This window comes from Myxine glutinosa, chromosome 1 (assembly GCF_964187855.1).
Source record: "Myxine glutinosa chromosome 1, kmMyxGlut1.1, whole genome shotgun sequence".
NCBI lineage: Eukaryota > Metazoa > Chordata > Myxini > Myxiniformes > Myxinidae > Myxine > Myxine glutinosa.
The window spans coordinates 50,505,629-50,532,243 of record NC_136261.1 but is presented as its reverse complement, the minus strand read 5'-3'; the positions used below and the strand labels follow the sequence as shown (position 1 = coordinate 50,532,243).

Here is a 26,615-nt window from a genome sequence, read left to right as displayed (position 1 = left end):
CCCCCGTGCGTGTGTGTGTGTGTGTGTGTGTGTCCCCCGTGCGTGTGTGTGTGTGTGTGTGTGTGTGTGTGTGTGTCCCGTGCGTGTGTGTGTGTGTGTGTCCCCCGTGCGTGTGTGTGTGTGTGTGTCCCCCGTGTGTGTGTGTGTCCCCCGTGTATGTGTGTGTGTCCCCCGTGTGTGTGTGTCCCCCGTGCGTGCGTGTGTGTGTCCCCCGTGTGTGTGTGTGTCCCCCGTGCGTGTGTGTGTGTGTCCCCCGTGCGTGTGTGTGTGTGTGTCCCCCGTGCGTGTGTGTGTCCCCCGTGCGTGTGTGTGTCCCATGTGTGTGTGTGTGTCCCATGTGTGTGTGTGTCCCATGTGTATGTGTCCCATGTGTGTCCCGTGTGTGTGTGTCCCATGTGTGTGTGTGTGTGTCCCCCATGTGTGTGTGTGTGTGTGTGTGTCCCCCGTGTGTGTGCGAGTCACCCGTGTGTGTGCGTGTCCCCCGTGTGTGTGTGTGTCCCCCGTGCGTGCGCGTGTCCCCCGTGCGTGCGCGTGTCCCCCGTGCGTGCGCGTGTCCCCCGTGCGTGCGCGTGTCCCCCGTGCGTGCGCGTGTCCCCCGTGCGTGCGCGTGTCCCCCGTGCGTGTGCGTGTCCCCAGTGCGTGCGCGTGTGTGTGTGTGTGTCCCATGTGTGTGTGTGTGTGTCCCATGTGTGTGTGTGTCCCGTGCGTGTCTGTGTGTGTGTGTGTCCCCCGTGCGTGTGTGTGTGTGTCCCCCGTGCGTGTGTGTGTGTGTCCCCCGTGCGCGTGTGTGTGTGTGTCCCCCGTGCGTGTGTGTGTCCCCCGTGCGTGTGTGTGTCCCCCGTGCGTGTGTGTGTCCCCCGTGCGTGTGTGTGTCCCCCGTGCGTGTGTGTGTGTGTGTCCCCCGTGCGTGTGTGTCCCCCGTGCGTGTGTGTGTGTGTCCCCCGTGCGTGCGTGTGTGTGTGTGTGTCCCCCGTGTGTGTGTGTGTGTGTCCCCCGTGCGTGCGTGTGTGTGTCCCCCGTGCGTGCGTGTGTGTGTGTCCCCCGTGCGTGTGTGTGTGTGTCCCCCGTGCGTGTGTGTGTGTGTGTGTCCCCCGTGCGTGTGTGTGTCCCATGTGTGTGTGTGTGTCCCATGTGTGTGTGTGTCCCATGTGTGTGTGTGTGTCCCATGTGTATGTGTGTCCCATGTGTATGTGTGTCCCGTGTGTGTGTGTGTCCCCCATGTGTGTGTGTGTGTGTGCGAGTCACCCGTGTGTGTGCGTGTCCCCCGTGTGTGTGCGTGTCCCCCGTGTGTGTGCGTGTCCCCCGTGTGTGTGCGCGTGCCCCCCTTGTGTGCGCGTGCCCCCCCCCGTGTGTGTGTGTGTGCGTGTCCCCCGTGTGTGTGCGTGTCCCCCGTGTGTGTGCGTGTCCCCCGTGTGTGTGCGTGTCCCCCGTGTGTGTGCGTGTCCCCCGTGTGTGTGCGTGTCCCCCGTGTGTGTGCGCGTGTCCCCCGTGTGTGTGCGCGTGTCCCCCGTGTGTGTGCGCGTGTCCCCCGTGTGTGTGCGCGTGTCCCCCGTGTGTGTGCGCGTGTCCCCCGTGTGTGCGCGTGTCCCCGGTGCGTGCGCGTGTCCCCGGTGCGTGCGCGTGTCCCCCGTGCGTGCGCGTGTCCCCCGTGCGTGCGCGTGTCCCCCGTGCGTGCGCGTGTCCCCCGTGCATGTCGTGTGTGTGTGTGTGTGTGTCCCATGTGTGTGTGTGTCCCATGTGTGTGTGTGTCCCATGTGTGTGTGTGTCCCGTGCGTGTGTGTGTGTGTCCCGTGCGTGTGTTTGTGTGTCCCGTGCGTGTGTGTGTGTGTACCGTGCGTGTGTGTGTGTGTGTCCCATGCGTGTGTGCGTGTGTGTGTGTCCCCCGTGCGTGTGTGTGTGTGTCCCCGGTGCGTGTGTGTGTCCGTCCCCGGTGCGTGTGTGTGTCCGTCCCCCGTGCGTGTGTGTGTGTGTGTGTCCCCCGTGTGTGTGTGTGTCCCCCGTGCGTGTGTGTGTGTGTGTGTGTGTGTGTCCCATGTGTGTGTGTGTCCCATGTGTGTGTGTATCCCATGTGTGTGTGTGTGTGTGTGTGTCCCATGTGTGTGTGTGTGTGTGTCCAATGTGTGTGTGTGTGTGTGTCCCATGTGTGTGTGTGTGTCCCATGTGTGTGTGTGTCCCATGTGTGTGTGTGTCCCGTGCGTGTCTGTGTGTGTGTGTGTGTGTGTGTGTGTGTGTGTGTGTGTGTGTGTGTGTGTCCCCCGTGCGTGTGTGTGTGTCCCCCGTGCGTGTGTGTGTGTGTCCCCCGTGCGTGTGTGTGTGTGTGTCCCCCATGCGTGTGTGTGTGTGTCCCCCGTGCGTGTGTGTGTGTCCCCCGTGCGTGTGTGTGTGTGTCCCCCGTGTGTGTGTGTCCCCCGTGCGCGCGTGTGTGTGTGTGTCCCCCGTGCGTGTGTGTGTGTGTGTGTGTCCCCCGTGCGTGTGTGTGTGTGTGTCCCCCGTGCGTGTGTGTGTGTGTGTGTGTGTGTGTCCCCCGTGCGTGTGTGTGTGTGTGTGTCCCCCGTGTGTGTGTGTGTGTGTGTGTCCCCCGTGTGTGTGTGTGTGTCCCCCGTGTGTGTGTGTGTGTGTCCCCCGTGTGTGTGTGTGTGTCCCCCGTGTGTGTGTGTGTGTCCCCCGTGCGTGCGTGTGTGTGTCCCCCGTGTGTGTGTGTGTCCCCCGTGCGTGTGTGTGTGTGTGTCCCCCGTGCGTGTGTGTGTCCCCCGTGCGTGTGTGTGTCCCATGTGTGTGTGTGTGTCCCATGTGTGTGTGTGTCCCATGTGTATGTGTCCCATGTGTGTCCCGTGTGTGTGTGTGTGTGTCCCATGTGTGTGTGTGTGTGTCCCCCATGTGTGTGTGTGTGTGTGTGTGTGTGTCCCCCGTGTGTGTGCGAGTCACCCGTGTGTGTGCGTGTCCCCCGTGTGTGTGCGTGTCCCCCGTGTGTGTGCGTGTCCCCCGTGTGTGTGCGCGTGCCCCCCCCCCCCCGTGTGTGTGTGTGTGTGTGTATGTGCGTGTCCCCCGTGTGTGTGCGTGTCCCCCGTGTGTGTGCGTGTCCCCCGTGTGTGTGCGTGTCCCCCGTGTGTGTGCGTGTCCCCCATGTGTGTGCGTGTCCCCCGTGTGTGTGCGTGTCCCCCGTGTGTGTGCGCGTGTCCCCCGTGTGTGTGCGCGTGTCCCCCGTGTGTGTGCGCGTGTCCCCCGTGTGTGCGCGTGTCCCCCGTGCATGTCGTGTGTGTGTGTGTGTGTGTGTCCCATGTGTGTGTGTGTCCCATGTGTGTGTGTGTCCCGTGCGTGTGTGTGTGTGTACCGTGCGTGTGTGTGTGTGTGTGTGTGTGTGTGTCCCATGCGTGTGTGTGTGTGTGTGTCCGTCCCCCGTGCGTGTGCGTGTGTGTGTGTGTGTGTCCCCCGTGCGTGTGTGTGTGTGTGTCCCATGTGTGTGTGTGTGTGTGTGTCCCATGTGTGTGTGTGTCCCATGTGTGTGTGTGTCCCATGTGTGTGTGTGTCCCATGTGTGTGTGTGTGTCCCATGTGTGTGTGTGTGTCACCCAGGTGTGTGTGTGTCACCCATGTGTGTGTGTGGGTGTGTGTCACTCATGTGTGTGTGTGTCCCCCATGTGTGTGTGTACGTGTGCATGTGTGGCCCGTGTGTGTGTGAGCCCCCCACCCCCACCCCCCCCGTGTGTGTCCCGCCCCCCATGTGTGTGTCTGTGTGTGTGTGTGTGTGTATCCCCCGTGTGTGTGTGTCTCCCCCGTGTGTGTGTGTGTGTGTGTGTGTCGGGCATGTGTGTCCCCCCCACGCCCCTGTGTGTGTGTGTGTGTGTGTGTGTGTGTGTCGCTGTATGTGTGTGTCCCCCTCCCCCCTGTGTGTGTGTGTGTGTCCCTTCCCTCCTGTGTGTGTGTCCCCTCCCCCCCCCCCCCCCCATGTGTGTGTCCCCTCTCCCCCTTGGGTATGTCCCCTCCCCCACGTGTGTCCCCCCCCCCCCACCCATGTGTGTGTGTGTCCCTGTCCCCCCTGTGTGTGTGTCCCTGTCCCCCCCTGTGTGTGTGTCCCTGTCCCCCCCTGTGTGTGTGTCCCCCTCCCCCATGTGTGTGCCCCCCCCCTTGTGTGTGTGTCGCCTTTGTGTGTGTGTGTGTGTCGCCTTTGTGTGTGTGTGTGTGTCGCCTTTGTGTGTGTGTGTGTCGCCTTTGTGTGTGTGTGTGTCGCCTTTGTGTGTGTGTGTGTCGCCTTTGTGTGTGTGTGTCGCCTTTGTGTGTATGTGTGTGTCGTCTTTGTGTGTGTGTGTGTGTGTCGCCTTTGTGTGTGTGTGTGTCGCCTTTGTGTGTGTGTGTGTCGCCTTTGTGTGTGTGTGTGTGTCGCCTTTGTGTGTGTGTGTCGCCTTTGTGTGTATGTGTGTGTCGTCTTTGTGTGTGTGTGTGTGTGTGTGTCGCCTTTGTGTGTGTGTGTGTCGCCTTTGTGTGTGTGTGTGTGTGTGTGTCGCCTTTGTGTGTGTGTGTCGCCTTTGTGTGTGTGTGTCGCCTTTGTGTGTGTGTGTGTCGCCTTTGTGTGTGTGTGTGTCGCCTTTGTGTGTGTGTGTGTGTGTCACCTTTGTGTGTGTGTGTGTGTCGCCTTTGTGTGTGTGTGTGTCGCCTTTGTGTGTGTGTGTGTGTGTGTGTGTGTCGCCTTTGTGTGTGTGTCGCCTTTGTGTGTGTGTGTGTGTGTGTCGCCTTTGTGTGTGTGTGTCGCCTTTGTGTGTGTGTGTGTCGCCTTTGTGTGTGTGTGTGTCGCCTTTGTGTGTGTGTGTGTGTCGCCTTTGTGTGTGTGTGTCGCCTTTGTGTGTGTGTGTCGCCTTTGTGTGTGTGTGTCGCCTTTGTGTGTGTGTGTCGCCTTTGTGTGTGTGTGTCGCCTTTGTGTGTGTGTGTGTCGCCTTTGTGTGTGTGTGTGTGTGTCGCCTTTGTGTATGTGTATGTGTCGCCTTTGTGTGTGTGTGTGTGTGTGTGTGTGTGTGTGTGTGTGTGTGTGTGTGTGTCGCCTTTGTGTGTGTGTGTGTGGCCTTTGTGCTTGTGTGTGTCGCCTTTGTGCTTGTGCGTGCCGCCTTTGTGTTTGTGCGTGCCGCCTTTGTGTTTGTGCGTGCCGGCTATGTGGTTGTGCGTGCCGGCTATGTGTTTGTGCGTGTCGCCTTTGTGTTTGTGCGTGTCGCCTTTGTGTTTGTGCGTGTCGCCTTTGTGTTTGTGCGTGTCGCCTTTGTGTTTGTGCGTGTCGCCCTTGTGTTTGTGTGTGTGTGCCCCCTCCCCCCCGTGTGTGTGTCCCTCCCCCAGTGTGTGTGTCCCCCCCCCCTACCCGTGTCCCTCCCCCCCCGTGTGTGTGTCCCGCCTCATGTGTGTGTGTCCTCCCCCCATGTGTGTGTATCTAACCCCCCCCCCCCCCCGTGTGTGTGTGTGTCCCGTGTGTGTGTGTGTCCCGTGTGTGTATGTGTCCCGTGTGTGTGTGTGTCCCGTGTGTGTGTGTGTCCCTTGTGTGTGTGTCCCGTGTGTGTGTGTCCCGTGTGTGTGTGTCCCGTGTGTGTGTGTCCCGTGTGTGTGTGTGTGTGTCCCGTGTGTGTGTGTCCCGTGTGTGTGTGTGTCCCGTGTGTGTGTGTGTGTCCCGTGTGTGTGTGTGTGTGTGTGTGTGTGTGTATGTGTGTCCCGTGTGTGTGTGTGTCCCGTGTGTGTGTGTGTGTCCCGTGTGTGTGTGTGTGTCCCGTGTGTGTGTGTGTGTGTCGTGTGTGTGTGTGTGTGTCCCGTGTGTGTGTGTCCCGTGTGTGTGTGTCCCGTGTGTGTGTGTGTCCCGTGTGTGTGTGTGGCCCGTGTGTGCGTGTGTCCCGTGTGTGCGTGTGTGTGTGTGTGTGTGTGTGTCCCCCCCCCCCCCCCATGTGTGTGTCCGTCCTGTGTGTGCGTGTCCCGTGTGTGCTTGTCCCGTGTATGCTTGTCCCGTGTATGCTTGTCCCATGTGTGTGTCCCTTGTGTGCGTGTCCCGTGTGTGCGTGCGTGTCCCGTGTGTGTGTGTGCGTGTCCCGTGTGTGTGTGTGTGTGCGTGTCCCGTGTGTGTGTGTGTGCGTGTCCCATGTGTGTGTGTGCGTGTCCCGTGTGTGTGTGTGTGCGCGTGTCCCGTGTGCGTGTCCCGTGTGTGTGTGTGTGCGTGTCCCGTGTGTGTGTTCGTGTCCCGTGTGTGTGTGTGTGCGTGTCCCGTGTGTGTGTGTGCGTGTCCCGTGTGTGTGTGTGCGTGTCCCGTGTGTGTGTGCGTGTCCCGTGTGTGTGTGCGTGTCCCGTGTGTGTGTGTGTGTGTCCCTTCAGTGTGTGTGTGTGTGTCCCTTCAGTGTGTGTGTGTGTGTCCCGCCCCCCCATGTGTGTGTCCCCCCCCGTGTGTGTGTGCCTCCCACCCCGTGTGTGCCCCCCTGTGTGTGTGTGTGTGTGTTTGCCCCCCCCCCACGTGTGTGTGTGTTCCCCTCCCCCCATGTGTGTCCCCCCCTCCCGTGTGTATGTCCTCTCCCCCACGTGTGTGTCCCCCCCCCCTGCACCCATGTGTGTGCCCCCCCCGTGTGTGTGTGTCCCTCCCCCATGTGTGTGCCCCCCACGTGTGTGTGTGGTGTCCCGTCCCCCCATTTGTGTGTCCCTCCCCCATGTGTATGCCCCCCCCATGTGTGTGTCCCTCCCCCCATGTGTCCCTCCCCCCATGTGTCCCTCCCCCCATGTGTCCCTCCCCCCATGTGTGTCTCCCCCCATGTGTGTCCCCCTCCCCCATGTGTGTGCCCCCCCCCCCCATGTGTGTGTGTCCCTCCCCCTTTCCGTGTGTGTGTGTGTGTGTGTGTGTGTGTGTCGCCATTGTGTGTGTGTCGCCATTGTGTGTGTGTCGCCATTGTGTGTGTGTCACCTTTGTGCTTGTGTGTGTTGCCTTTGTGTTTGTGTGTGCCGCCTTTGTGTTTGTGTGTCGCCTTTGTGTGTGTCCCCCCCACCCGTGCATTCTCCCCCACCGTGTGTGTGTGTCCCCCCCTCATAGGTGTGTGTTCTCCCCCCCCCCCCCGTGTGCCTCCCATGTGTGTCACCCCAATGTTTGTGCATGTGTGTGTGCGTGCGTGTGTGTGTGTGTCCCCCCCCCCCCTGTGTGTGTCCCCCCCCCCCGTGTGTGTGTGTCCCCCCCCGTGTGTGTGTGTGTGTGTCCCCCGTGTGTGTGTGTGTGTCCCCCCCCCCCGTGTGTGTGTGCGTCCCCCCCCCCCCCCGTGTGTGTGCGTCCTCCCCGTGTGTGTGTTCGTCCCCTGTGTGTGTGTGTGCCCCCCACCCCGTGTGTGTGTTTGCCACCCCCACGTGTGTGTGTGTGTCCCCACCCCGCCCGTGCGTGTGTGTGCCCTCCCGTGTGTGTCTCCTTTTCCCCCCCATGTGTGTGTCCCCCCCCCCCGTGTGTGTGCCCCTTTGCCTCGCCCCGTGTGTGTATGACCCCCCCCCCCCGTGTGTGTGTGTATGTGTGTGTGTACCCCACATGAGTGTGTCCCCCCCCCCCCGTGTGTGTGTGTGTGCACCCCCCCCGTGTGTGTGTGCCCCCCCCCCGTGTCTGTGTCTGTGTCCCCCCCCCTGTGTGTGTGTCCCCCCCCCCCCGTGTGTGTGTCCCCCCCCCCCGTGTGTGTGTGTCCCCCCCCCCATGTGTGTGTCTGTCCCCCCACCTTGTGTGTGTGTGTGTGTCCCCCCCCCCCCCCACCTTGTGTGTGTGTGTGTGTGTGTGTGTGTGTGTGTGTGTATGCGTGTGTGCAGTGTCCGTGTCAGTGCTGTACCCTTTTTACCATTTGAGTTTTTTTAAAATCAAATCTTCACCCTCCCTGTTATGAGAATATGGAGAAGTTAAATTAATATTTTGTCAAAAAGTCAAAGTCAGCATCACATAAAATCATAAATTTTCAGGCGATTGACCTGAAATTTTAGTCATTTGTATATTGGGTCAATTGATTTGTTCACCAATCAAAAGCTGGAAGCAGATTGTTGCTGTTTTTTAAGATCTAAAGCTCAAAGGTCAAGGCTGCACCAAATCATCAGTTTTCATTTTTTTTGTTTTTCTAACTATTTTCGTTCTTTGAGCATGTTTGTGTTTCTTTCCCATTTGTGTTTTGGTGTCCCAAAACGTTCCACAGGAGGTTTGGCCGGGCCAGCCTCAAAACTGAGGGAGTACTTTCTAGACGGATGGAGAGACACACGCAGACAGACAGACATTCCTGTATTATAATGTCATGTGACTGCTCTCATTTAAGACCGAGAGTGGGCCACGGATGGAAACGAGCATTATTGTGAGGCGTTCAACTCAAATTGATGGCGGATCGTGCGCGCGAAAGGAGAATTAACCGATTTATCTTTACGGTCCGCGCGGCAGCTCTCAACCTGCAAATTAAATCAAACGGAGACAGTTTGATTATGTACAGGAAAATAATGTTAGGGTTTATTAAAAGAATGAGGGAACAAGAAGAACGCGCCGGTAAATCTAAAGTCCTATGTGACTGCTCTCAGTCTCAGGTCTCAGGCTCTCAGTCTCAGGCTCTCAGTCTCAGCTCTCAGTCTCAGGACGTCCACACACCAGACGTAAACACACACGGGGGAGAAGAGAAATGAGCACATCTCATCGTTGTGTTTAAGTACCACATCTCATCGTTGTGTTTAAGTACCACATCTCATCGTTGTGTTTAAGTACCACATCTCATCGTTGTGTTTAAGTACCACATCTCATCGTTGTGTTTAAGTACCACATCTCATCGTTGTGTTTTAGTACCACATCTCATCGTTGTGTTTAAGTACCACATCTCATCGTTGTGTTTTAGTACCACATCTCATCGTTGTGTTTAAGTACCACATCTCATCGTTGTGTTTAAGTACCACATCTCATCGTTGTGTTTAAGTACCACATCTTATCGTTGTGTTTAAGTACCACATCTCATCGTTGTGTTTAAGTACCACATCTCATCGTTGTGTTTTAGTACCACATCTCATCGTTGTGTTTAAGTACCACATCTCATCGTTGTGTTTTAGTACCAAAGCTCATCGTTGTGTTTTAGTACCACATCTCATCGTTGTGTTTAAGTACCACATCTCATCGTTGTGTTTTAGTACCACATCTCATCGTTGTGTTTTAGTACCACATCTCATCGTTGTGTTTAAGTACCACATCTCATCGTTGTGTTTTAGTACCACATCTCATCGTTGTGTTTAAGTACCACATCTCATCGTTGTGTTTTAGTACCACATCTCATCGTTGTGTTTAAGTACCACATCTCATCGTTGTGTTTAAGTACCACATCTCATCGTTGTGTTTTAGTACCACATCTCATCGTTGTGTTTTAGTACCACATCTCATCGTTGTGTTTAAGTACCACACCTCATCGTTGTGTTTTAGTACCACATCTCATCGTTGTGTTTAAGTACCACATCTCATCGTTGTGTTTAAGTACCACATCTCATCGTTGTGTTTTAGTACCACATCTCATCGTTGTGTTTTAGTACCACATCTCATCGTTGTGTTTTAGTACCACATCTCATCGTTGTGTTTTAGTACCACATCTCATCGTTGTGTTTTAGTACCAAAGCTCATCGTTGTGTTTTAGTACCACATCTCATCGTTGTGTTTAAGTACCAAAGCTCATCGTTGTGTTTTAGTACCACATCTCATCGTTGTGTTTTAGTACCACATCTCATCGTTGTGTTTTAGTACCACATCTCATCGTTGTGTTTAAGTACCACATCTCATCGTTGTGTTTTAGTACCAAAGCTCATCGTTGTGTTTTAGTACCACATCTCATCGTTGTGTTTAAGTACCACATCTCATCGTTGTGTTTAAGTACCACATCTCATCGTTGTGTTTTAGTACCACATCTCATCGTTGTGTTTAAGTACCACATCTCATCGTTGTGTTTTAGGACCACATCTCATCGTTGTGTTTAAGTACCACATCTCATCGTTGTGTTTAAGTACCACATCTCATCGTTGTGTTTAAGTACCACATCTCATCGTTGTGTTTAAGTACCACATCTCATCGTTGTGTTTAAGTACCACATCTCATCGTTGTGTTTAAGTACCACATCTCATCGTTGTGTTTTAGTACCAAAGCTCATCGTTGTGTTTAAGTACCACATCTCATCGTTGTGTTTTAGGACCACATCTCATCGTTGTGTTTAAGTACCACATCTCATCGTTGTGTTTTAGGACCACATCTCATCGTTGTGTTTAAGTACCACATCTCATCGTTGTGTTTTAGTACCACATCTCATCGTTGTGTTTAAGTACCACATCTCATCGTTGTGTTTAAGTACCACATCTCATCGTTGTGTTTAAGTACCACATCTCATCGTTGTGTTTAAGTACCACATCTCATCGTTGTGTTTAAGTACCACATCTCATCGTTGTGTTTTAGTACCACATCTCATCGTTGTGTTTAAGTACCACATCTCATCGTTGTGTTTTAGTACCACATCTCATCGTTGTGTTTAAGTACCACATCTCATCGTTGTGTTTAAGTACCACATCTCATCGTTGTGTTTAAGTACCACATCTCATCGTTGTGTTTAAGTACCACATCTCATCGTTGTGTTTTAGTACCACATCTCATCGTTGTGTTTAAGTACCAAAGCTCATCGTTGTGTTTTAGTACCACATCTCATCGTTGTGTTTAAGTACCAAAGCTCATCGTTGTGTTTTAGTACCACATCTCATCGTTGTGTTTAAGGACCACATCTCATCGTTGTGTTTAAGTACCACATCTCATCGTTGTGTTTAAGTACCACATCTCATCGTTGTGTTTTAGGACCACATCTCATCGTTGTGTTTAAGTACCACATCTCATCGTTGTGTTTAAGTACCACATCTCATCGTTGTGTTTAAGTACCACATCTCATCGTTGTGTTTAAGTACCACATCTCATCGTTGTGTTTAAGTACCACATCTCATCGTTGTGTTTTAGTACCACATCTCATCGTTGTGTTTAAGTACCACATCTCATCGTTGTGTTTTAGTACCACATCTCATCGTTGTGTTTAAGTACCACATCTCATCGTTGTGTTTTAGTACCACATCTCATCGTTGTGTTTAAGTACCACATCTCATCGTTGTGTTTTAGTACCACATCTCATCGTTGTGTTTAAGTACCACATCTCATCGTTGTGTTTTAGTACCACAGCTCATCGTTGTGTTTTAGTACCACATCTCATCGTTGTGTTTAAGTACCACATCTCATCGTTGTGTTTTAGTACCAAAGCTCATCGTTGTGTTTTAGTACCACATCTCATCGTTGTGTTTAAGTACCACATCTCATCGTTGTGTTTTAGTACCAAATCTCATCGTTGTGTTTAAGTACCACATCTCATCGTTGTGTTTTAGTACCACATCTCATCGTTGTGTTTTAGTACCACATCTCATCGTTGTGTTTAAGTACCACATCTCATCGTTGTGTTTAAGTACCACATCTCATCGTTGTGTTTTAGTACCACATCTCATCGTTGTGTTTTAGTACCACATCTCATCGTTGTGTTTAAGTACCACATCTCATCGTTGTGTTTTAGTACCACATCTCATCGTTGTGTTTAAGTACCACATCTCATCGTTGTGTTTAAGTACCACATCTCATCGTTGTGTTTAAGTACCACATCTCATCGTTGTGTTTAAGTACCACATCTCATCGTTGTGTTTAAGTACCACATCTCATCGTTGTGTTTAAGTACCACATCTCATCGTTGTGTTTAAGTACCACATCTCATCGTTGTGTTTAAGTACCACATCTCATCGTTGTGTTTAAGTACCACATCTCATCGTTGTGTTTAAGTACCACATCTCATCGTTGTGTTTAAGTACCACATCTCATCGTTGTGTTTAAGTACCACATCTCATCGTTGTGTTTAAGTACCACATCTCATCGTTGTGTTTAAGTACCACATCTCATCGTTGTGTTTAAGTACCACATCTCATCGTTGTGTTTTAGTACCACATCTCATCGTTGTGTTTAAGTACCACATCTCATCGTTGTGTTTTAGTACCACATCTCATCGTTGTGTTTAAGTACCACATCTCATCGTTGTGTTTTAGTACCACATCTCATCGTTGTGTTTAAGTACCACATCTCATCGTTGTGTTTTAGTACCACATCTCATCGTTGTGTTTAAGTACCACATCTCATCGTTGTGTTTTAGTACCAAAGCTCATCGTTGTGTTTTAGTACCACATCTCATCGTTGTGTTTAAGTACCACATCTCATCGTTGTGTTTTAGTACCACATCTCATCGTTGTGTTTAAGTACCACATCTCATCGTTGTGTTTTAGTACCACATCTCATCGTTGTGTTTTAGTACCACATCTCATCGTTGTGTTTTAGTACCACATCTCATCGTTGTGTTTTAGTACCACATCTCATCGTTGTGTTTAAGTACCACATCTCATCGTTGTGTTTTAGTACCACATCTCATCGTTGTGTTTTAGTACCACATCTCATCGTTGTGTTTTAGTACCACATCTCATCGTTGTGTTTAAGTACCACATCTCATCGTTGTGTTTTAGTACCAAATCTCATCGTTGTGTTTTAGTACCACATCTCATCGTTGTGTTTAAGTACCACATCTCATCGTTGTGTTTAAGTACCACATCTCATCGTTGTGTTTTAGTACCACATCTCATCGTTGTGTTTAAGTACCACATCTCATCGTTGTGTTTTAGTACCACATCTCATCGTTGTGTTTAAGTACCACATCTCATCGTTGTGTTTAAGTACCACATCTCATCGTTGTGTTTAAGTACCACATCTCATCGTTGTGTTTAAGTACCACATCTCATCGTTGTGTTTTAAGTACCACATCTCATCGTTGTGTTTAAGTACCACATCTCATCGTTGTGTTTAAGTACCACATCTCATCGTTGTGTTTTAGTACCACATCTCATCGTTGTGTTTTAGTACCACATCTCATCGTTGTGTTTAGTACCACATCTCATCGTTGTGTTTAAGTACCAAAGCTCATCGTTGTGTTTTAGTACCACATCTCATCGTTGTGTTTAAGTACCACATCTCATCGTTGTGTTTAAGTACCACATCTCATCGTTGTGTTTAAGTACCACATCTCATCGTTGTGTTTTAGTACCACATCTCATCGTTGTGTTTAAGTACCACATCTCATCGTTGTGTTTAAGTACCACATCTCATCGTTGTGTTTAAGTACCACATCTCATCGTTGTGTTTAGTACCACATCTCATCGTTGTGTTTAAGTACCACATCTCATCGTTGTGTTTTAGTACCACATCTCATCGTTGTGTTTAAGTACCACATCTCATCGTTGTGTTTTAGTACCACATCTCATCGTTGTGTTTAAGTACCACATCTCATCGTTGTGTTTTAGTACCACATCTCATCGTTGTGTTTAAGTACCACATCTCATCGTTGTGTTTTAGTACCACATCTCATCGTTGTGTTTAAGTACCACATCTCATCGTTGTGTTTAAGTACCACATCTCATCGTTGTGTTTTAGTACCACATCTCATCGTTGTGTTTAAGTACCACATCTCATCGTTGTGTTTAAGTACCACATCTCATCGTTGTGTTTTAGTACCACATCTCATCGTTGTGTTTTAGTACCACATCTCATCGTTGTGTTTTAGTACCACATCTCATCGTTGTGTTTTAGTACCACATCTCATCGTTGTGTTTAAGTACCACATCTCATCGTTGTGTTTTAGTACCACATCTCATCGTTGTGTTTTAGTACCACATCTCATCGTTGTGTTTAAGTACCACATCTCATCGTTGTGTTTAGTACCACATCTCATCGTTGTGTTTTAGTACCACATCTCATCGTTGTGTTTAAGTACCACATCTCATCGTTGTGTTTTAGTACCAACATCTCATCGTTGTGTTTAAGTACCACATCTCATCGTTGTGTTTTAGTACCACATCTCATCGTTGTGTTTTAGTACCACATCTCATCGTTGTGTTTTAGTACCACATCTCATCGTTGTGTTTAAGTACCACATCTCATCGTTGTGTTTTAGTACCACATCTCATCGTTGTGTTTTAGTACCACATCTCATCGTTGTGTTTTAGTACCACATCTCATCGTTGTGTTTTAGTACCACATCTCATCGTTGTGTTTTAGTACCACATCTCATCGTTGTGTTTTAGTACCACATCTCATCGTTGTGTTTAAGTACCACATCTCATCGTTGTGTTTAAGTACCACATCTCATCGTTGTGTTTTAGTACCACATCTCATCGTTGTGTTTTAGTACCACATCTCATCGTTGTGTTTTAGTACCACATCTCATCGTTGTGTTTTAGTACCACATCTCATCGTTGTGTTTAAGTACCACATCTCATCGTTGTGTTTTAGTACCACATCTCATCGTTGTGTTTAAGTACCACATCTCATCGTTGTGTTTTAGTACCAAAGCTCATCGTTGTGTTTAGTACCACATCTCATCGTTGTGTTTTAGTACCACATCTCATCGTTGTGTTTTAGTACCACATCTCATCGTTGTGTTTTAGTACCACATCTCATCGTTGTGTTTTAGTACCACATCTCATCGTTGTGTTTTAGTACCACATCTCATCGTTGTGTTTAAGTACCACATCTCATCGTTGTGTTTAAGTACCACATCTCATCGTTGTGTTTTAGTACCACATCTCATCGTTGTGTTTAAGTACCACATCTCATCGTTGTGTTTTAGTACCACATCTCATCGTTGTGTTTAGTACCACATCTCATCGTTGTGTTTAAGTACCACATCTCATCGTTGTGTTTTAGTACCACATCTCATCGTTGTGTTTAAGTACCACATCTCATCGTTGTGTTTAAGTACCACATCTCATCGTTGTGTTTAAGTACCACATCTCATCGTTGTGTTTTAGTACCACATCTCATCGTTGTGTTTAAGTACCACATCTCATCGTTGTGTTTTAGTACCACATCTCATCGTTGTGTTTAAGTACCACATCTCATCGTTGTGTTTTAGTACCACATCTCATCGTTGTGTTTAAGTACCACATCTCATCGTTGTGTTTTAGTACCACATCTCATCGTTGTGTTTAAGTACCACATCTCATCGTTGTGTTTAAGTACCACATCTCATCGTTGTGTTTAAGTACCACATCTCATCGTTGTGTTTTAGTACCACATCTCATCGTTGTGTTTAAGTACCACATCTCATCGTTGTGTTTTAGTACCACATCTCATCGTTGTGTTTAAGTACCACATCTCATCGTTGTGTTTTAGTACCACATCTCATCGTTGTGTTTAAGTACCACATCTCATCGTTGTGTTTAAGTACCACATCTCATCGTTGTGTTTAAGTACCACATCTCATCGTTGTGTTTAAGTACCACATCTCATCGTTGTGTTTAAGTACCACATCTCATCGTTGTGTTTTAGTACCACATCTCATCGTTGTGTTTAAGTACCACATCTCATCGTTGTGTTTTAGTACCACATCTCATCGTTGTGTTTTAGTACCACATCTCATCGTTGTGTTTAAGTACCACATCTCATCGTTGTGTTTTAGTACCACATCTCATCGTTGTGTTTTAGTACCACATCTCATCGTTGTGTTTAAGTACCACATCTCATCGTTGTGTTTTAGTACCACATCTCATCGTTGTGTTTAAGTACCACATCTCATCGTTGTGTTTTAGTACCACATCTCATCGTTGTGTTTAAGTACCACATCTCATCGTTGTGTTTAAGTACCACATCTCATCGTTGTGTTTAGTACCACATCTCATCGTTGTGTTTTAGTACCACATCTCATCGTTGTGTTTAAGTACCACATCTCATCGTTGTGTTTTAGTACCACATCTCATCGTTGTGTTTAAGTACCACATCTCATCGTTGTGTTTAAGTACCACATCTCATCGTTGTGTTTTAGTACCACATCTCATCGTTGTGTTTTAGTACCACATCTCATCGTTGTGTTTTAGTACCACATCTCATCGTTGTGTTTAGTACCACATCTCATCGTTGTGTTTAAGTACCACATCTCATCGTTGTGTTTTAGTACCAACTCATCGTTGTGTTTTAGTACCACATCTCATCGTTGTGTTTAAGTACCACATCTCATCGTTGTGTTTTAGTACCACATCTCATCGTTGTGTTTTAGTACCACATCTCATCGTTGTGTTTTAGTACCACATCTCATCGTTGTGTTTAAGTACCACATCTCATCGTTGTGTTTTAGTACCAAAGCTCATCGTTGTGTTTAGTACCACATCTCATCGTTGTGTTTAAGTACCACATCTCATCGTTGTGTTTAAGTACCACATCTCATCGTTGTGTTTTAGTATCATCGTTGTGTTTTAGTACGATGTGGTACTTAAACACAACGATGAGATGTGGTACTTAAACACAACGATGAGATGTGGTCCTAAAACACAACGATGAGATGTGGTACTAAAACACAACGATGAGCTTTGGTACTTAAACACAACGATGAGATGTGGTACTAAAACACAACGATGAGCTTTGGTACTAAAACACAACGATGAGATGTGGTACTAAAACACAACGATGAGATGTGGTACTTAAACACAACGATGAGATGTGGTACTTAAACACAACGATGAGATGTGGTACTTAAACACAACGATGAGATGTGGTACTTAAACACAACGATGAGATGTGGTATTAAACACAACGATGAGATGTGGTACTTAAACACAACGATGAGATGTGGTACTAAAACACAACGATGAGATGTGGTACTTAAACACAACGATGAGATGTGGTACTTAAACACAACGATGAGATGTGGTACTTAAACACAACGATGAGATGTGGTACTTAAACACAACGATGAGATGTGGTACTTAAACACAACGATGAGATGTGGTACTAAAACACAACGATGAGATGTGGTACTTAAACACAACGATGAGATGTGGTCCTAAAACACAACGATGAGATGTGGTACTTAAACACAACGATGAGATGTGGTCCTAAAACACAACGATGAGATGTGGTACTTAAACACAACGATGAGCTTTGGTACTAAAACACAACGATGAGATGTGGTACTTAAACACAACGATGAGATGTGGTACTTAAACACAACGATGAGATGTGGTACTTAAACACAACGATGAGATGTGGTACTTAAACACAACGATGAGATGTGGTACTTAAACACAACGATGAGATGTGGTACTTAAACACAACGATGAGATGTGGTCCTAAAACACAACGATGAGATGTGGTACTTAAACACAACGATGAGATGTGGTACTAAAACACAACGATGAGATGTGGTACTTAAACACAACGATGAGATGTGGTACTTAAACACAACGATGAGATGTGGTACTAAAACACAACGATGAGCTTTGGTACTAAAACACAACGATGAGATGTGGTACTTAAACACAACGATGAGATGTGGTACTAAAACACAACGATGAGATGTGGTACTAAAACACAACGATGAGATGTGGTACTAAAACACAACGATGAGCTTTGGTACTTAAACACAACGATGAGATGTGGTACTAAAACACAACGATGAGCTTTGGTACTAAAACACAACGATGAGATGTGGTACTTAAACACAACGATGAGATGTGGTACTAAAACACAACGATGAGATGTGGTACTAAAACACAACGATGAGATGTGGTACTAAAACACAACGATGAGATGTGGTACTAAAACACAACGATGAGATGTGGTACTTAAACACAACGATGAGATGTGGTACTAAAACACAACGATGAGATGTGGTACTTAAACACAACGATGAGATGTGGTACTAAAACACAACGATGAGATGTGGTCCTAAAACACAACGATGAGATGTGGTACTTAAACACAACGATGAGATGTGGTACTTAAACACAACGATGAGATGTGGTACTAAAACACAACGATGAGCTTTGGTACTAAAACACAACGATGAGATGTGGTACTTAAACACAACGATGAGATGTGGTACTAAAACACAACGATGAGATGTGGTACTTAAACACAACGATGAGATGTGGTACTAAAACACAACGATGAGATGTGGTACTAAAACACAACGATGAGATGTGGTACTTAAACACAACGATGAGATGTGGTACTAAAACACAACGATGAGCTTTGGTACTAAAACACAACGATGAGATGTGGTACTTAAACACAACGATGAGATGTGGTACTAAAACACAACGATGAGATGTGGTACTTAAACACAACGATGAGATGTGGTACTAAAACACAACGATGAGATGTGGTCCTAAAACACAACGATGAGATGTGGTACTTAAACACAACGATGAGATGTGGTACTTAAACACAACGATGAGATGTGGTACTAAAACACAACGATGAGCTTTGGTACTAAAACACAACGATGAGATGTGGTACTTAAACACAACGATGAGATGTGGTACTAAAACACAACGATGAGCTTTGGTACTAAAACACAACGATGAGATGTGGTACTTAAACACAACGATGAGATGTGGTACTAAAACACAACGATGAGATGTGGTACTTAAACACAACGATGAGATGTGGTACTAAAACACAACGATGAGATGTGGTACTTAAACACAACGATGAGATGTGGTACTAAAACACAACGATGAGATGTGGTACTTAAACACAACGATGAGATGTGGTACTAAAACACAACGATGAGATGTGGTACTTAAACACAACGATGAGATGTGGTACTTAAACACAACGATGAGATGTGGTACTTAAACACAACGATGAGATGTGGTACTTAAACACAACGATGAGATGTGGTACTTAAACACAACGATGAGATGTGGTCCTAAAACACAACGATGAGATGTGGTACTTAAACACAACGATGAGATGTGGTACTTAAACACAACGATGAGATGTGGTCCTAAAACACAACGATGAGATGTGGTACTAAAACACAACGATGAGCTTTGGTACTTAAACACAACGATGAGATGTGGTACTAAAACACAACGATGAGCTTTGGTACTAAAACACAACGATGAGATGTGGTACTAAAACACAACGATGAGATGTGGTACTTAAACACAACGATGAGATGTGGTACTTAAACACAACGATGAGATGTGGTACTTAAACACAACGATGAGATGTGGTACTTAAACACAACGATGAGATGTGGTATTAAACACAACGATGAGATGTGGTACTTAAACACAACGATGAGATGTGGTACTAAAACACAACGATGAGATGTGGTACTTAAACACAACGATGAGATGTGGTACTTAAACACAACGATGAGATGTGGTACTTAAACACAACGATGAGATGTGGTACTTAAACACAACGATGAGATGTGGTACTTAAACACAACGATGAGATGTGGTACTAAAACACAACGATGAGATGTGGTACTTAAACACAACGATGAGATGTGGTCCTAAAACACAACGATGAGATGTGGTACTTAAACACAACGATGAGATGTGGTCCTAAAACACAACGATGAGATGTGGTACTTAAACACAACGATGAGCTTTGGTACTAAAACACAACGATGAGATGTGGTACTTAAACACAACGATGAGATGTGGTACTTAAACACAACGATGAGATGTGGTACTTAAACACAACGATGAGATGTGGTACTTAAACACAACGATGAGATGTGGTACTTAAACACAACGATGAGATGTGGTACTTAAACACAACGATGAGATGTGGTCCTAAAACACAACGATGAGATGTGGTACTTAAACACAACGATGAGATGAGAATCCCCTTGTCCGCGACTGACTGACGTGAGTCCAGGGGGTCCCAACGCTCCTTCCGGTTGGGAGCAGCCATGGTATTTGGTCTACAAAAAGTCCCAAGGACCTGAGAGCCACTCCTGACCGTGAAGCAAGGGAGGGACTCCCGCTCGAACCCCGGTTTTAGATGGTCTAGTTGCCGAGCGGTTTTTAGCAACCCGAAGTTCGAGTCATTAGCATTCACTAACCCGATTCTGAAACGTTGGCCAAATCGTGCCACAGGTATTCAATTTGTAAAAGACGAAGACGAAGGATGTGAAGAAGGAGACAAAAGGTATGAAGGACAAATATAATTTATTACTAATATTTAAACAATTAAAAGAAACCAAGGAGGAGGAAGGATAATAAAATAAAAACAGAAGAAGAAGAAGCGGACACAGTGCACCTTAGCTTACCTATGGCAGTCTTACTTATACCCAGGGACAAGACACACAAAGACAGACTACAATCAAACTCACACGAATGGGGGATGAAGGCAGGAACGATCGGCTGGAAGGAGAGGAAGGTCCAACTGGAGCCGGAGCACGGTCGGGCCGGGAGTGAGCAGCCGCCGCCCCCTTCTCGATCGGCACGTTCAGCAGCCGCCGTTCCTTCGCGGCCACGGTCGAAACTGCCTTCGAAGCTCAAAGCTGTGGTGGTTTAAAGCTCATGGGACATCCCTCTCTCCTCTCCTGGATCACGCAGCTCGTCTCAGGTGCGTCGCATGCTTTCCAAGGGCTCATCCTCCGTATCTCATCTGAGGTGGGGGCGTCTCCCGCCGGTTATATAAGCCCCACCCTTGAACCTTCGCGAACCTCCCAGATCGTTCTCTCTCCGCCCTCTCAAGCCAAACCCCTTATACTTGGTTGGTTGTTCGGGGCTGGCTCACTCCTCTCCTCTATGACGAGGTGGAGAAACGCCTTTCTTCTCCGAGCTGGCCGCGTGCTCAATGGAGTTTTGGGATGAAGAAAACCGCCCAAATGCAGTTGGCAATGGATGCTTTGGGAATGGGAATGAAAGGGAATCTATCTTATTTGAATTTGGTGCAATGGAGTGTTAATTAATGGAAGACAAGGCCTTAACCTACATAGAATAAGGAGATAACTGTATAGAAGGATATATGGTTGGCTACGTGTGGTATATGAAATAACTACGGGAACGACCTTTGACCTTTATACACAACAAATGGAGGAAGGAGGACTGGAGGGTGATATTTTACACAATAAAAAAACCATTCTCATATCCATAACACTGCACCCTCCTCCCCTTAGACACGACCCGGGCCTATTACCTTTACTTTTAGTGTGGCACGTAGGTGTAGCTCCCTCTACATTTAACCTGACCTTGAGTGTGACAGTTTTAAAACACAAATAAATATGTCCGCTGCTCCATTGCACCCTGCCTAACAGACTCACGCCCACAGCTAACCGAATTGCGGAATTGTCTTCAAACTACAACATGAACGATGGGGGAGCATTATTTACAATGACGCTACTGGTATTTACAAAACTAACCCAGGACCTGTGATTGTTCTTTTGGGGGGGGGGGGGGAGACAGCCTGTGCTGCATCGACGCACCAGAAAGCACCAAAACACCATCAAGCACCAATTGGTGCACAGTCACCACAGTTCAATAAAAACAGTAAACCCAAACCCTGCTGGTGATCTTGCTCTTCGGCTCCCTCTGCTGGCTAATGCTCTTCGAGATGTTGTCAACTTCTTTGCTGGCGGCCTATTTGCAATAATAAACTTGCACAAAAACGTGTCCATTTTTATTTATGGCCCACAGGGCCGACTAGGGGTGGTTCACCTGTGGGGCATAGGTGCCCTGTGACCAAGGTCCGCCAGCAAGATTTCGGGCCCTCATGGCCGGTTCCAGCAGAGGGGCCACGCCCCAACCCATGGGGTCCATCAGTGGTGCTCAGCCACAGACATGTGGTCCATACGTGGAGCATCGATGCAGACAGCTGTGGTTGCGAGAGTTCTGGCACACAATGGCGGACTCCCGCACGCTCCCTTCGGTGCCCAGTGGCGCACAGTCCTCGGGTGGGAGACAAGGGGGGGGGGGGGGAAGAAGACAGGTGAGCGAGGGGTAAGGTCACAAGGGTACACATCAATAAGGCAATGCAAGACGAGGTGCGTACGGAGAGTGAAGTGAGAAATCTCGTCCCTACCGTATGTCACCCACCCTGTTACCTACTCTACCCTTGCCCTTACCCCATATGTACAACAATTTACACATTACAAATCCGTCGCTACCGTCACGTCTTTCCCATATTTCCCCTATGCCAAATTCGTCCCCACAATCCCTCTAACCAAAATTTGCCATCACCAATTCATCATCAATCCTCATAAGGAGGGAGAGATGGAACACAAAGCACAATGTCACACCCACGTCATGATGCATCTCACATTCCAAACATTTGCACAATAAAATAACAAAACATGGCATGGTGTGGAGTCCTGTTACCTCAGGTGAGTGGATGCAGATTGTGCGGGGAGATTCTTAATCCTAACTACTTCCTAAATGACTTTAATACACTTTACACTACTCGGGGTCTTTCCCTGCCAAACCATTGGCCAACTTACTCTATGCGGTTTTAAGAACTAAATTCCCATTGACCAAACTGTGGTGCTTCATCAATTTGGGGTCTCACTCCCCCGATTCAACTCCCTGTGCCCTTGCACAATTTCAGGACTGGGTCGTGTGGCTCTCCCAGCAGGTCTACCCACCTGCACACCTCCACCACTGTAGTTGCCTCCGAGCTTACCTGCTCCTCACCCTAACCTATCTAACTGGGGAAGGCCCTCTGGTGCTCTCCCCACTCGGTGCCCTCTCTGGCACTGGGCTACCCGGGTCCATCCTCTGGATCCTCGGTCCCCATCCACAACAACTCTACCGGCTCCCAGAGCCCACCTGCGGCCTCACCTGGCCGACATCCTAACAGTGGCGGAGTGCTCAACCAACTACACACACTAACAGGCCACACGCCCAGCCATTTCCACAACACCCATCCAAACACCATTCTTCCACACGCACCACAGATGCCAATATCCAACCACAATTTACCTGTACCCTCTACCTAACACTTACACTACCCTCCCCGGGTATTCGTGATGGGGGTCCACTTTTCCCCCATTCACACCTTCGCACCATCCACTCCACTCCACAGTTTCCACCATACTCACTCCACGACCATCCATTCCATACTCCATATATTCCATACTCCATATATTCCACACAACCATTCTCCATTCATCTGTAGTTGCACACCTGTGCAATCACTCCTACTGGTGCTTCCTGCACCCTCCTTCCTCCCTGGACCATTTGGTCAACACAACACACATCACCATCACTCACTCATACACTGTTCCATACACCTGCTAAGTTGCACACCTGTGCAATCACAATTATTCCTCACTCACTTTTCACAATACACTTCTGAATACACTTTTAAACACTCACACGGCATCATCTAATCTACCTGGTGCCCTGCTAAAACTCGTGCTTCCCCGTCGCCCCTTACATTATTGCGCTCCCTTGTCATTATAATCCAACTACCCTCGCTATGTCCCCACTACCTGTCCAGTATTGCTAACTTACCTTACCGTTACCTATGGTCATCTTTTCTTGATCCCTATCATTTTATCCTAACCCTCCCGGGCTAGTTTTCACTGCCATCCCCATAAAACTACTGCTCCTTTGCCCCCGCTGTGATGGATGGCAGAGTTGCCATCCCACCACATCGGGCATCTCCCACTATCACTATCAATTTCGTCATCAAATTTCAATCACAAATTCCCTATCCCAATTTCGGGTTCAAAACACTATCATCATCACAGTCTACTCACTTGAGCCTCTCGGTGCGCCAATTCATCTCCAAAGCTCGGCTTCGCAAAGCCGAGCAATGAATGCGGGTTGTTCGGTGCCGGCGGTTGGATCCGTCCGGCATTCGGGGCAGGGAAGGAGGTTTACTCGGGCCGAGATCCCAAGGTCCACCTCGGCGCGGAGCCATCTGGTCTCCCGCCTGATGACCCGATCTCGCCCTGCCGGAATGCCGCAACCAAAAGGGGTCGCCGTCCCGACCCTTCATACCAGGCCGCCCGTTCCGCCTAGCGGAGCACGGACGCGGCCGTTCAGAGTGCGGCCCGGCGTGGATCGCGTACGGCGGTTCTTTCGAAACCGCCGTGATTTCGATCCCCGCTGGTTCCCGCTGCACACGAAGCCCGGCATGAACCGAGGGCCCGCTTCGGCTATAAGTCGATCTAACCGCTAACCCGGTTACCGTCGATGCTTCACCTGCAGGCTCACACGCATACGCGACCCCTTTCATCCTCACCGAGCTCGGTGCTCCAACGCCGCCCGTACACCCCGCGTAATTTGTCATTGGACTTGTTCCGCTCACAGACTTCCTCACACACCTGACCACCGCACACCTTAGCACACACTCGTCGTTCGCACACCTCACCAACACACTTCGCGCCCACTCCTCGGTCACATCCCCGGTGACAACCACGGGTGTGCACTCACTTGCACACCCAATCACGTGCTCCATTACCAACTCAAGCGTGCATCCCCGCACGCGCTCGACCATTCCAGGTGTGCATCCTTTCATCCCAGGTGTGCATCCTTCCATTCCAGGTGTGCATCCTCCCTCACCTGCTACAACCAACGCGTGCTCCGTGTCACTCGCACTACTCTCACCACCACACTCGGTCACGCATTCACCCCCACTCTCGACCGCACACTCTTATCAAGCACCCCTCCGTTACACACCTTTTTCGTGCATCCTCTTTGCACACTCTCCCGTCACACCCTCCGTAACACTCCCCACCCCGCGCTTCCATGTGCCCCCCTGCACACGCGCTACGACCAACTCACTCTCGACAGCACACACTCCTCGGCGCGCACTTTTTCCTTACACACCCAATAGTCGGACATCCTCGCACACCTCCTCCTTCACACTCTGTACCTGTCGTACACTTCACCAGCGGCCTCTCACGAACACCCGGGTCCAAACCAACCCCCAAGCCGACTGAATCTCCCCTCACACCATATACATTTCCGAGTATATCGCCACTCACCTCGGCACCTCGTCTCCGCACCTCCTTCGCCACCTGCAAACTCTTTATTTGGTTAGCAAGCACATCATCATGATTTGAGCACCGACCTTGCACATATTCCATCACTTCCTCCCTTATCTCCTTCTTAGTTTCCCTCCATCTCTTCTTAATTTCACTCACCCCTCTTCCACTTCCTCTAATTTTTCCTTTACCTCCTTCATTTCCCGGTGCGCCCCCTCGATTTCTTCCTCTAATGCCACCTTGACCGTCTCTATGTGCATCCTCACCTCCCGTTCTTTCGTCTCCATTGCCTCTGTCACCTCGTCCAACCTTGCTGTTAGTCCCTCATGTACCGTCTGACACTCCTTCTTTATGACTGCTACGTCCCTCTTTCTTTCCTTCTGTGTCGCCTTCAACCCCTCGATCACAGCCGTATTCTTTTGTACCTGTTCCTTCAACTCCCTTTGTTCCACTGTCAGTTGTCCCACCCCCTGCGTCAACTCCTCTGTGCCACCTTGTAACTTTGCCGTCCCATTTCTCACCTCTTTCTCCAAGGTGTCGCTTCTTCCAAGGTGTCGGCCAAACCACGTGACCTATGACGTCATCAATATTAATTTTTTTCCCCACCAATTTTCTCCACCGTGACCTATGACGCCTGCAGGATGCTCATGAAATTTCATCTTGATCGGATGAAGTTTTGTACTTGTCGAATTATGACATCATAATTGAGGCACCTATGACATCATCATTAACATATTTTATTCCCCATGGAGAGTTCTTTACAACGAGCCATTTCTGATTTTTTTCTATTCAGCGCTTTCCGAGATATGGAGGTGCAAAGTTTTTGGTTTTTTCAAGATGGCGGCCGAACCACGTGACCTATGACGTCATCATTATCATTAAAACATTCTGCAGGTGGAGTTGCACCTTACCTTACCTTACCTTAATTACCTATGGTGAAAATTTCCTGTCGATCGAACCAACAGTTGCAGAGAAAAGTCATATTTATTCTGTGCGGACAAACAAACGGACAAACAAACAAACAGCAAACAAACAAACTCAAATGCAATAACGTCTCCTCTGGTGTTCGTGAGAGGGTGCTGGTGAAGTGTACGACAGGTACAGAGTGTGAAGGAGGAGGTGTGCGAGGATGTCCGACGAAAAACGTTGCACCTCGATATACCCCCGAAAGTGCTGCATAGAGAAAAATTGAAATGGCTCATTGTAAAGAACTCTCCATGGGGAATAAAACATGTTAATGATGATGTCATAGGTGCCTCCATGATGACGTCATACTTCGATAAGTACAAAACTTCATCCGATCAAGATGAAATTTCTTGAGCATAATCTCGGAATAAATTACTTTAGAAAAAAAATTAATGATGACGTCATCGGTCACGTGGTTCGGCCGCCATATTTGTTTTAACACAAAGGCCTTAAAAACCACTGAAAATACATCCTGGCGAGTGTTTGCAATCTCTGATTGCTCTTTTTCTTGTTCTAGTTGTCCCCCGTCGCACCGCGGAGCGAAAGGGGGACTATGGTTTTCCCCTCCGTCCGTCCGTCCATGCGTAAGCGAAGGACCGAATTCTAATTTGGTGTGTGGGTGCAACGCACGTCAAAATCCAAGATGGCCGCCACCATGTATGTCTGACGCCATGTATGTCTGAACTTTGTGAGCGGAATATCTTGAAAAATAAGCGAAGCACCAACTTCTAATTTGGTGTGTGGGTGTATCTTGGCATAAGGAAGAACGCTATTGAAAATTGGGTCGCCACGTCAAAATCCAAGATGGCCACTGCCATGTGTCTGAACCTTG

The 26,615-nt window shown here is 48.5% G+C and overlaps 1 protein-coding gene across 1 annotated transcript in view; it reads left to right on the top strand.

Moving 5' to 3' along the window:
* The window catches only part of LOC137423658 (uncharacterized), a 73,576-nt gene that overhangs the window by 22,499 nt on the left and 24,462 nt on the right, over positions 1-26,615 (top strand). The window lies entirely within an intron of this gene.